Raw genomic sequence first — 13,678 nt, 5'->3', positions numbered from 1 at the left:
AGTACCTTTCCTTCTGCAACACAGAAGACCTTTCATGCCCTTGAAAATGTCTGATAGGCACAAGGGAAAGAGCAACTTCAAGTTTGTCAGTAGTTGTTTCCACATTGGAATGTTAAAAAGAAGGGTGATGTGATAACTACATTAATGGTTTCTCGTGAAGAAATTGGTCTGAAGTATAACAGTAAATTACTTTACCCTTTTCAAGGTGAGGAATAAGCCAGGTCTGAAATGAATCTGCTGTTGAATACCAAGAAAGCTTACATTTCCTTTCATTTACATTTTTAACACACATGCACAAATAAAATGCTCCAAACTGTTCTTTTCTGCAGGACCTACCATTAATTTCCATAGCTGAATTTGTTGGGGAAAAACATTCTCTTTGCTGTCTCTCCCCCAGCCACTCCCGGCAAAAAAAACCCTGACATTTAATCAGGCACTTTCACTTTCTTTTTTATGTAATTAAACTTAAATCAAATAAGCAATTACGTTTGAATCACATTACTATTTAAATATATCTTCCTGGTTGTAGAGTTGCAGTGCATTTACAGGAAATGAGTATAACAAAGATGAAAACAGTACTATATTGATATATAAATATTTAACGCTGTGATGATAAAAAATATTAATTTCTTCCCAGGATATGGTAACCAAGTACAGATGGTGTGGTTTTCCATACCAGTGCTCATTTTCTGAATGAGGATAGTAATGCTGAAGATAAATTGGGAGGAAAAATGTTCTGAAACAGTTGAAATGCCTGCACAATGCTGATAAAGGAACAGAAATATCAAGAATAGTCTCCTCTTGTTCACACCACAGGAAATACTAACTTGCTGTGAAATAATGCAACATACATTTAACTAAGAACACTAAATGTGCAAATTATAAAACAAAAATTGTTCTCAAAGGCAAATGCTTCTGACAGCTAGAGCAACGACCATATAGACAGGTTGAGAATGTAGAAAGTGGGGTCCCGTTATGTATGTTATGATATCCTTTCCTAAAGAATTCCTTCTTATAGATAATTAAGAGAATTATAAGACTACTGTGTATAGAAGATGAGATGCAGAGAGAACAATGATTAATGTGAAGAGTATAATAGGAAACCTAGTGTGTTAATGTAAGCTTAGATTAAGGTCAGACAGTTATGTATTGTGTGGAAGAAACCTGTTTAATTTAGGTATCTACTCACAATGTACTATTCCTTTGGGTGGGAGTAGGGCCTGACTGTATTTTGTTTCTCATACAACACCAAAAGCATTGTTGGTGTTCAACAAATATATAATAATTCTAGACTCATCATATGTTCTTCAAATAATATTGAGTTTAAGGCCTGTTCTCACACTTTCTATTCTGATGAAACTTAAGGACATACAGGATTGCATCCAGTGCATGTGTGAAAGAGCCAACAATCATACTTGCCTTTAGGAAGAGTTATTAAAATTACTTTTCTTCTTCTGTCTTAATGTTAATTGTTTGCCAGACTACTTTCACTCTCGCGTTGTTGCAGCTGAAAATTTTCCCTGATTTAGCCCTTCTGTTTTATAAATGGCTGAAAATGTTGGGATAAAATAGTGTTTCCACCCACCTACCCACCCATATGTGCCAATCAATCATTGCCCACATTTAGACTGAACCTTTTAATAATGAGTTTATTGAATGTTCTCACACACTCTAACTAGTGGGTGTTTCATATAGGATTGATAGTCCCAGATGGTGAGAGAGCCTCTTCATTTGCGACTTCTAATCCAACTCTGCAGACTCAAACTAGGTAGGATAACTAATCAAACTTTAGATACCTTTCTGAGCTTCAAGTTCTTGTCTATATTAGTATTCTGACTGGCATTGCATGCTGAAGTGTGAATGCCCCGCCAGTCTACAATAACTTAAAATAAAATTAAGATCTTGATATTTGATTAGTAAGTTTATGCAGCATTCCACAGAATGGTTGTTCTCCATTTTATCTTATTTTATTTATTTGTACTACCATTGCACTTGGGAGCCCAGTCATGGACCAGGACCCCTTGTGCTAGGTATGGCACAAACACAGAACAAAAAGACACATCCTGTCCCGAAAAGCTTATAATCTAAGTAATGGCAGACTTCCTCCGCTACACCGTGCAGTCTAAGAAAAATAACACTTTGAATTCTCAAGTTCTATTTAAATACATATTTGTTGAGTTCATTCACTCTTTTTACCTGCATTCCATTGAATTCATTGCAAATTAACCTATACAATCATAGAAATGTAGTGCTGGAGATGTCCTTGAGAAGTTATCAAATCTAGCCCTGTGCACTGGGCAGGACCAAGTAAACCTAAACCATCCCTGACAGGTGTTTGTTCAACCTTTTCTTAAAAACCTCCAATGAGTGGGATCCCACAACTTCCCTTGGAAGTGTATTCCAGAGCTTAACTATCCTTCGAGTTAGAAAGTGTATATATGGCACTCCCTTTGTCTATTTGTTTATGCATAAATGATGGTAGTCTGCCACATGAATCAGGCAGGCCTGCACATTTCCATGCCATGGTGCAAAGAACAGAGAGGAAATCTGGAATTTATTATTCAGGGGAGCACACTGAATCTGTGGGACACATGATCTAAATAAATCACCAGATTTCCATTGTGTTTCATCTTGTTTGAATACAGATCTTATACATCGGTGTGGGGGGAGCTTCCATTGTTAGTATCGCATTTTCTCAAACACAATCTGGAACCCATCATTTGAAGCAGACAGGTTGAAGAGCTCTTTAATTACCCCATGAACATTTGTGGTCCGTTACTTGCCCTGTACTGATTATCACTCCTCTACAGAAAAGATATAATTTCTCTTCTAATAAAAGCACAACCAGTGCAGGTAGTGGTTGCTAAATATAGAACTCCAGACAGAAAGACTGAAGATAAATGAACTCTTTTGCAAGCCTTATGAATTATATATAGAGAAATTTCTCTAGACTTAATCTCTTTTCTCAGAGAAGTATAGTATTGTTGTTGTTTGATAATGTGACCATCTGACATTAATTATTATTAGCAGCCAGAAAAAGAAATCTATACATAAAGAGCTACTTATAGGAGGGCAGTATTATCAAAAGTGTACTAATTCAGGGCTCCTCTTAGGGTTGGCAGATAGCACTAAACATGTTCAAAGTATTAGATCAGAAGGAGAGTGGAGAAGAAAGATAACTGTGACTGAAACTGTCATGTATTTTCAGCAGTACACTGATAACATTATTTAGATGACCCTGGGTTGCCAGAAGTCTCATGTTTTAGGAAATGTGGATTACAGCTACAAAAGTGAGCTGTTTCCAAGAGTTTTGTGACTCTTTCCAGCCTCACAAGTTCCCTGCCGTGTGCCCACAGGCTCGATTCTGCCGGAAAGATTGTTGCTGCTTGTTTCTAAGGATACATTCATCACTGAAAGCTCCAGTCTTGCTGCCTGCCTCTCCTGTAGGGAAAGCAATCAGCTCAGATCAATGTGAAGGATTGGCAGGCTGCAGTCAGTCTGAGGAAGTCTCCCCTCATGTAAAAGAAGTGGATCACCAGTGTGGCCTCAAGGCAGTCCCAGACAGAACAAACAGACCTGGGGGTTGCCTGGGAAAATATTTTAATGTATTTTAATGATAACTTTCATATTTGGACAATGGAAAAATACTACTTTGTTTACCAGTGAATATGCCCTGTGGTCAGATGTCATCTAGGAATGTCCCAAATATTCATACTCTTGATGCAGGCAAAAAAAAAAACCCTCTTATCACTGTAATATGGCACTGTAACAGCAGTGAAAATTTTTGTTGTTTTTTGGGGGGTCAACTTCTAAGTTTCTTACTCCCATTGGGTCTAATTCTTCTCTTGCTTAATTTGGTATGAATGAACCACTCAGCTAAAGTTGACAGAATTACACTGCTCTAAAACAGATGTAAATGAGAGGACAATCAAAGCTGTTCACTTCACATGACTATAATCAAGTGGAGTTTGCCAGAATAAAAAGTGATCAAGAAACACAGGATCTGGCCTTTTTCATTTTTAATAGATGCCATAAAGGAATGAAAGGTATTTTGATTGCTGTGAAACTGGCAAAGAAAAAACAAGAGTAATTTCTTCTTGTTTTTTTTAACTATTGATTTGGGGTTGGGGGGGTGCCACTCTGTCCAAAAGGAATAACACCTATACCAATAACTTGAGGAGAAATAAAGTCCTAGATCCTTTTATATTGATAAAGCTGCCAAGAACTGCATTTTTAAGAAGTGTTCTAAGAAAAGTGTAATGCTTCCCCAACACCATGTTGTCTCTTATGAAACAGCTCTTTAGAGATCTCTAAGCAGCCTGCCTTGAGCACCTGATTCAAAGCCCATAAAGCTTGACAGGAGTCTCTCTATTGACCTCAGTGGGCTTTGGATCAATCCCTAAAGCATCTAAGTGAAGCCTTTTTAAGGCATATCAATGGTCAACAATATTATCGTGGCCGGATAAGTATATTTTCATTTTGTGATTGTTCTGCGTCTCCTAGGATTTAAGCTAGTATTATTCCTGGGATACAAAATAAGTCTTTGCAGGATTAGCTTAGGCACTGGTTTAACTTGGCACACTGGGAGTAGTCCTACTGATACTCTTTGCAAACCTTGTCTGTATGGTGCCATAGATCCACTGCTAATAACATGGTAAGTCTGAGCAGACTAATTTCCAGCACAACTTAGCATTAAAGTGCAATCCTACTCTGCAAAGTGACTATGCAAAAGTGGCAACTTACTATTCTAAAGATCTGTTCCTTGTATGTATTCAGAGTCACATTTGCTGACTCTAGTGACATGTTTTTCCTACATTACGCTCCTGTTAGTCTCACAGAACTACAAAAAAAAAGCAAAGAAAATTAGCTGAATTTTAGTCCTTCATTTTCTAGAATATGCACAAAGATTACTAAATTCCAATACAGACGCTCCCCGACTTACACAAGCGTTCCATTCTGAAACACCTTGCGTAACTCAAATTTTGTGTAAGTCAGAAACATATACCCGACAACTATGCGCCAACCCCCCCCCACCCTCCTATTTCTAACTTACTGAACTTTTTCCGTAAGTGCAGATTTGTGTAAATCGGGTTTGTGTAACCCAGGGGCATCTGTATGTTACACCTGTGTAAGCCCATTGAACTAACAGGTTCACAGCAATTATTTTAAACTATAAAACACCAAGGCTAGGTGCCTTTCTTCCAGTGGCTGGAAGTTGAAGCTAGACAAATTCAGTGTAAATTTTTTAACAGTGAGAGTAATTTAACCATTGGAACAATTTACCAAGGGTTATAGCAGATTCACTAACAATTTTGAAATCAAGATTGAATTTGGTTTTTCTAAAAAAATGCTCTAGGAATTATTTTGGGAAAGTTCTATGGTCTGCGGAAGGTCAGAATAGAGAATCACAATGGTCCCTTCTGGCCTTGAAATCTATGAATCTAACTCCCAATGCACTTTTGAAAATCCTCCTGGGTGCCTATCTAGATCTTCAGCACCTATATATCTTTGAGAATCTGACCCCAAGTCTGAAAAGAAACACATTGGAATTTGCAGTTTTGATCAATTTCTAATTCAATTTATATATTGACTGGAGGTGGGCAAAATGTTTTTGACCAAAATTTTTTTGTGGTGGTGTTGGTGGAAAAATGCAGATTTGATTACATTGAAATGTTTTGTGAATTTCTGTCAATTTCACAGTTGTTCATTTCAGAAGAAAAAAATCCCCCAAACAACCTAGTTTGTTTTGACATTTTAGAAATGAGAATTTTTGGTTTATTCAAAACAATTTTGAAAGCAATTAAAAGTTCTCCATTCTTGTCCCCACTTCTTCCTTACTTCCTGTTGTTTGTTGCACTTTTACGTAACATCTTGTTTCAAATTAGATTATGTAATTTTGGGGAAAGAACCTCTGTTTACTTGTGTATTTGTACATCGCCTAGTATGGTAGGGTCCCAGTCATGGCTGGGGCTTTAGACACTGCAGCAATATAAATAACATGTGACACCTAAACTGTGTTTGAGTATCACTTTGGCAATGTTCCTAATAAGCTGGTCTTCATGGTGAGACTGCATGCAGACACTCAGCAATCAGATATAGACAGTGAGCAATGTTGTCACGCTTCTTGATACAGGAAAGAATAAATTTGACTAACTGGTAAATTCACAAGCAAGTGGTAAGACTGTTCATATGAATCAGATAGCTGTTTGCATGGTTTGTGCTCTATCCACAGCAACACTACTTCTATTTTTTTATCCCTGAGGGCTAGTCTACACTTACGAGCCGGGTCGACGCGGTGAGTTCGACTTCTCGGAGTTCGAACTATCGCGTCTAATCTGGACGTGATAGTTCGAACTCCGGAAGCGCCGCGGTCGACTCCGGTACTCCACCACTGCAAAAGGCGGTGGCGGAGTCGACCTTGGAGCCGCGGACTTCGATTCCGCGGCGTCTGGACAGGTGAGTAGTTCGAACTAGGGTACTTCGAATTCAGCTACGCTATTCACGTAGCTGAATTTGCGTACCCTAGTTCGACCCCGCTTCTTAGTGTGGACCAGCCCTGAGAGAAATAGAGAGAGCTGGGAAAAACTTTCCAAAATCTACTTCACCGCCTTTTCTGTGAAGTTATTGAAGATTTATTCTCGGGGCTAGAGTGATTCACTTTGATTAGTATTAATTATTTATATAGCACCTAGAGTGTGTTGAGTGCTTTACAAGCACATAAGAAGATAGTTGTACGCTCAATGAGCTTACATCTTACAACCCTGATCCTGAACTACATCTGTGTGGCCAGCCCACTGCATCCACAGAGCCCTGTTGACTTCAGTGGTGCTTTATACATGCATGGGGTCTACCTGTGCATATCCTGTTACAGGATTAGGGACTAAATCAATGAAATCAAGATCAAAAGGATTCACCGCAAGATTCTTCTCTCCCAAATCTCACAACACTAATCCTGTTTTCAATTTATATAGATTGTTTTTCTATCCTTGTCTGTTTTGCTCATTGATTTGGTCTTTGTTTTTTCACTTGTAGCTTTGACCCACGGTTTGTTTTACCCCTTTGACACGTGCATCCTTTGGCTCTGATACTGCAAGTACGCAGGTGAGTAACTTTACAATTGGGGCCAAAAAGTTGTATGTCTCTACTTCCCTCGGTTGGCTAGACTATCAGCCATGTTCAGAGTTTACATCCTGTCCCCATCACGCTCTACTGGTCACCCTACAAAGAAGCCATTAACCCTGTTACCATTATAGTTCTTGGAAAATTCTCTTTACTGCAAATGGTAGAAGCCTGTGTTTTCTGGATGGAAATGTCATGAATTTTATTCACAACGTTTCCTGGGAAATCCTTTCTGGTCACATCAGTGCAGAATAGCTGTTAGCCAGGAAGTCTTCAGTGGCCATGGAATCATAAATTACACACGGCTACAGAAGAGTTAATTTCCAACAGTTAATCTCCAGCAGGATAGATTTTTCCTTTCCTTTTTATTTTATAATAGTCTAAAATGTTTAACTCTTCTCCCAGTGTGTGTCCATTTGTTTTTACTGTTGGTTTAGTAAGCTGTAAGCACTGCACAACACAGCAAGTGGAATGTAGGCAGACTGTCACATTTTGTATTTTCCTTAATGTCTTGTGAAGCAATATTTTATCACCACTCTACAAAGTTCACCAAAGAGCATCCCCAGGAAAGCAGATGTGCCCTGAATTGATGTCAAGTGCTATTATTGAAGGGATAATGGGAAATGGTCTTCTGGTGATATCTATTCTCACTCTCTGACAACCTAATGCTGTTTGTAACAGCAGCCTAGATTGAAGTATAAATTTATGCAGAAGCACATACAGAATGTCTGGGAAGGCTCCTTACTATAGGAGAAGTTTTCAGGGAATTTCACCGTTATGTGCAAATGGAATCATTAAGGAAATTGGTTTCCCCCTACCACCGCCACTTTTTCGATCTATATCACTTTATGTGCCGGGAAAACGTACACTGTTTTGTGCTTTTCCAGCGAAGATACCATATGCCCACTTTGTGTAGGCAGCAGAACTGCCTCCATGCTTACATAACACAGCAGCAACAATGAATTGGAAATGAGGCTATAAATATTCAGAGATCTAAAAATTGCTGCTGCCGTCTTTCCTTAAACTGCTGTCACTCCCCAGTACAATACAGATCTTCAGATTAATATTCAAGGAAATCATTACTTTGCTGTGTTTCACCAAGCCAAAAATAGAGAGCTCTCCTGAAAAGGAATGTAGCTGAAATCGAGTCACTTATATAATTTTGCTTTTAGTATCCAGTGTGAGATTGATGTTATGTAATCACATCTTATTTAACTGTATAATCAAATCACACACGCGCGCACACACATACATCTCCCATCTCCAAGAAAATGGGAAGGGTAGTACTTCTAAAAAGAATCTCTAAGGTATCAGTTAGCAGAAAAACTTAATATACCATATGAACATCTTGATTTAAAGTTCTCCATGTTAACTGGGCTTGTTGAGTTGTGTATGCTATTTTCTGATAAGGGTTGTGTCAACAAGGAAATGAATTTCACTCATTGTGGCAGCATACAATATACAAACAGAGTATACATATGTGCATTTGGTAATATATATCAAAAATAACTTCTGCTTTGTTCTGAATTTGAAAAAAAAATCTTTATTTTTTTAAACATTCTTGGAATTAAGGAAAGGCAAAATAGAAATGATGCATAAGTGTTTCTTTTCATGCTTGCTATTGAAATACCATAGCTGGATAATGCCATTTAATGTTCTATTGTCATTCCATTCACAGAGTATTATGAGCACATGTAGCCCAATCATAACGGCAATGTAGTACAGTAGCAAAACTAATGATGTGACAATGACTTCATAATTAATTAAAGTCTTCTATACTGGAATCCCAGAAAATACTCTATTATTGTAATACTGTTACATCTGGTATTAGAATATTAGTACAGTGCTACTAGATAAACTTGAGTGTAAATACAAAGCAAATTATTTAAGCCCCAAGTGCAGACATCCTGTCCACAAGCTGGAATTTCACGTACGGGGGGTCCTAAAGTGAGGCATCTACATTATTAGCTTAATTTACAAAAGACCTAGGCAACCAGAGGCTCCCCTAGACCTCTGTGGGAGCTGCTGGGCACTCAGCACTTTTCAAAATCAGGTCACTGATTTAAGTGCCTAACTTTACACCTCCAGTTTTTGAAAATCGTGGCCTCAGGCCTTTGTAGGGTTTCTCACGTGTGTGTGTGTGCATATGTGTGTGTGTGTAAAAGACCTAAATAGGCATGGCTGCAAAAAAGGAAGAACTTTCACTCTTGAGACCTACCGCTGATTTCCAAAGCTTTTTAAAATTTGGGAATAATTTAATGATTTAAAAAAAGAAAAATTAAACCCACAGTTTTCATATATATATAATTTTTGTCATATGGCAAAAGAGTCTTGGGGAACATGCATCCGACGAAGTGAGTATTCACCCACGAAAGCTCATGCTCCAATACGTCTGTTAGTCTATAGGTGCCACAGGACTCTTTGCTGCTTTTACAGATCCAGACTAACACGGCTACCCCTCTGATATTTGGGGACAAGGATGTGGATAATGAGATGAAAATCTCAGGCTTTTCAATTAAACATGGTAGACAGGTATCAGTACACTATAACTTACTAGCTTCAGCAAAGTGATCTTTGTAACTCCTGTAGAACTAATGATTTGGTATGAGTACCTTGTCAAGGATAATTTAAATCAGGGCACATTAGCACTTAATAAAAAGTGAAGAGCGCAGATAAAGTCTGAATAAATGTTCTTCCATGCATACTATCTAGTCTAATTTTGAGGATGGAAGAAAGGTCAGAAGCGCAGGAGGCAGTGCTGAAAATATGGCATGTGAAAATGTCATCAGGAAAAGTTAAATACGTGAATCATGATTGGATAATAAAAGATAATGCAGGACAGATATCGGAAGCCAACGAGAGGTAGAACATTTGTAATTTTAGAAATTTTTCTGCAAGATAAATAGTTGTGAATTAATGCTATGTTACAATGCAATTAATAGGATAAAAATCAAGATCACATTACAGAGCTCATCGTGATGAATATAATTAGAATGTATGCCAGAAGAAAACAATCAATATCTGGCTCTTGAGATGAACATCAAGATGTATTGACTGAGAGGTAAATCTGGTTGGAGGTGAAGCTGAGGTCAGTATTTTTAACTCCTGGGTCTACAAATGTTTATGTTAAATGGAAAAAATCAGTGGACCAAATCCTCCAGTCCTTAAATTCTTAAGCAATTGTCATAAAAGTCAGTGGGAGATTTGTCTGAGTAAGAAACAATTATTTCTGTTGCAGTAGCACCTAAGGGCCCCCAACCAGGAGATAACCTGTTCACTGTGAATAGTTCATCCTGATAAAATTAATAGTTTGCACTGAATTCAGCAGTAGCCAATTCAGATGCTTTATTTCCATATGTAATCTGAGTGGCTGACATTTGTCTAGAGTTAAATATTTGTGACCTCTGGAAAGGTATATAGTAAGGTTCTGTTTCATGGTGACTGTTTTAAGCAAATTATGAGCCAGAGTTTTCTACTCTTATGCAATAGAGTGACCACAATTTTCCTTTAATTTTATTTCACTGGAAGTCCTAAAGGAACAAAACTTGAACAACTAAACTGGGATTTTCAAAGTCAGCAGGAATTATGCATCTTGGAAAATTCCAGCACGGGGTTGTTCCTTGTACCAGAGGCTATCTCTGAAATTTACATTGCAATTTGTTTAATGGCATCTGTTTTTCTACAATATTTTCCAGTGTATGGTCTATTCTTCTCATGCTCATGCAAAAAAACAGAAACAGTAACAAAAACAACCCTACCCCTACATGTTAATTGTAGTTTACTTTGTGCAAACATGTCAAGGGGAAAGTATATTCTCCTATATATTGATGGGGAATTGTCACTTCGGATTGTCACAGTAAAATTATCACTTTAAGAATCAAGACAAACACTCAGACACTAACAAATGAACCAGGAGGAAGAATTCAAGACAAAGAGATGTGCTGTCAGTGAGACAACATTGTTGAATATAATGTATTTTAACTGTATATCTTTTACATTCATCACTAATACCATGTGAAGCAATGCTTCAAATGCCAAGTCGGATCAGTATAAAAATCACACCATAATACACCACTTATTTCACATGATACAAGACATTTTAGAATGATGATCTAATATATGGTATTCACATTATATAGTAAATACCTAACAAGCCATCATTATTTTTTACAAAATTGTTCAGATGAAGGAATGTCCTGTCAATTTCAATTCTAATCAAATATGCTTACAAAACTTTTCTTAATTTTTACAGAAATAAGTACTGAAATACTTTTAAAAAAAGTGGGATTTTGCTTTTATTAGTGAATTAAAATAAAGGCATTAATCCTAACTGTTCTCATTTTACTTGTGTAACTAGTTCCATTGACATTGATCTACTAGTGGCTTAGGCCTCAATCCCCTGTGATAAGCTCTACATGGGTTGACCCATATCCATGTGCAGAGTCCCACTGAAGTTGTTTGGGTTTCTAGTAGATTCAGGGGACTGTGTCAATACAGAACAGAGTTCCCTGCAGAATTGGGGCCTAATTATGCAATAGGAGCATGATTTGATCTCTAATGTAGCCGTACCTTAGCCCAAAGTAGTATGGACCCTCTATTGTGGTTAGGTGAAAATAGATCTATCAGTGAGTTTCTTTTGCTTATCTCCATGAAATTCTGAAAAAAATATTAAGAAATTAGATTACTGGTATGATACATGGAGTATTGTGGCAATTATTATCTTTCACTCAGAAGATGACTAGTTTTTACTTGTCATCTAACTTCATCTTCCTTTTTTAGAAAGAGAATTTCATAAATGGGGGGGGAGTCACTTTAAAACATTATTACCCATACTAGAGGAATTTCCAGGTATGTTTGATGAAAGCATTCAAAATTTATGTAACCGTTACAGATATTGACTTCTTGTTTTATGGATATCAAGATTTATTAGTCCTTAAGGAAAATATTGACTTCATCTTCACCTGGTTCAATAAGTCTTCATAGTCGCCTCAGCAGAATTCAATATCTTCTTTAAGTCTGGATAAACAATGGTAGAATATATCCAAAATAAGGCTGTGGCTACACTTAGCGCTTCAAAGCGCTGCCGCGGCGCTTTGAAGCGCTAAGTGTAGTCAAAGCGCCAGCACTGGGAGAAAGCTCTCCCAGCGCTGTCCGTACTCCACCTCCCTGTGGGGAATAACGGACAGCGCTGGGAGCCGTGCTCCCAGCGCTGGGGCTTTGACCACACTGGCGCTTTGCAGCGCCGCAATTTGCAGCGCTGGAGAGGGTGTGTTTTCACACCCTGCTGCAGTGCTGCAAATTTGTAAGTGTAGCCAAGCCCTAAGGCAAGTGCATATATTTACCCTCCAGTATCTCTTTATAGGCCTAAGAGGACGACTTTTTCTTCAACAACACATTAAGCATAGTAGGCACACTTTGCTAGGTCTAGAGAGACTAGTGGTTCTAGCTATATTCCTCATTTTAAGACTAGGGGGATAACTTTGAAACTTGTTCCTTGGAAAATGTAGGATTGTGAACAAATTCAGGGGAAGGAAATATTCTGAAAAGGAAGAGAAATTAACTTTATATATATTTTAATATGTGTGTATAATATTATATACACACATTAAAATATATAAAATATGTTTACAGAAAAGGTCCCCTCTCCCGCACTGCCTTTGTAGCATAAGCCCCAAACCAGAAAAGCACTTAAGCACATGGTTAACTTCAAGCAAGTGTATGATCCCTTTATGCACCTGCATAAACTCAAGCACACACTTCAGTGCTATGTTGAATCAGGACTCTGCAACATACATCTCTGCACAGAAGCACCATATTGAACATTGGTCTGAAGAGCACAATTTCATTTGTTTTATCCTAAAAAATGTCTAGAAATAGTGCAAACAACAAAGTTCGCATTTTGTAGTATTCCAATGTATGACCAATTTGTTCTAAGTAATTTTTCAGGTGAAATGTCTTATGTGAGTGTGTTACTAAGTTGTTATAAATGAAATTTTATTTTTTATTAAAAATACAACAAAATAGAATAGACTTTTCTTTAACGATTTACAATATCCTATGGAAGACTTTACAAAAACCAATTGTACAACTCTGATGTGTAAGTTCACAGAGATCTTCTAAACATTCTTCAGGATAATTTCCCATTTTTACCATGTCATGCTCTGTTAAATATTGTGCTCCAATGTTATGCTCCAATATTGTTCTCCCTCACAGAAGGATTCCAGCACATATTTCTTGTAGCAAGTTCAGATTTAACTATGAAAACAGTATCATCTTACATATGTTTAATAAAAATAATGAAATAGATTTTCAGAAGAAACTTCTAAAAGAAACTTCAAAAGCATAATATCAAAATTAGCATTGCAGTGGATTTCAAACCACTCTAACTTTGGACCCGATCTTGCAAACTGTTGTGCCTCTTTCACAATGGAAATTAAGGGCACTCAGCAGCCCTCGCAATTGTGCTTTTTGTTTCTAAGCTCTAATGTGGTATCTTGAAGGTGAAATACTATGTTACGATACTAAATATTACAGGCCAGATCCTGAACTGGAGCCCAAT

Source organism: Mauremys mutica, chromosome 2 (genome assembly GCF_020497125.1).
Source record: "Mauremys mutica isolate MM-2020 ecotype Southern chromosome 2, ASM2049712v1, whole genome shotgun sequence".
In the NCBI taxonomy this organism is placed as follows: domain Eukaryota; kingdom Metazoa; phylum Chordata; order Testudines; family Geoemydidae; genus Mauremys; species Mauremys mutica.
This window is presented reverse-complemented; position numbering follows the sequence as displayed.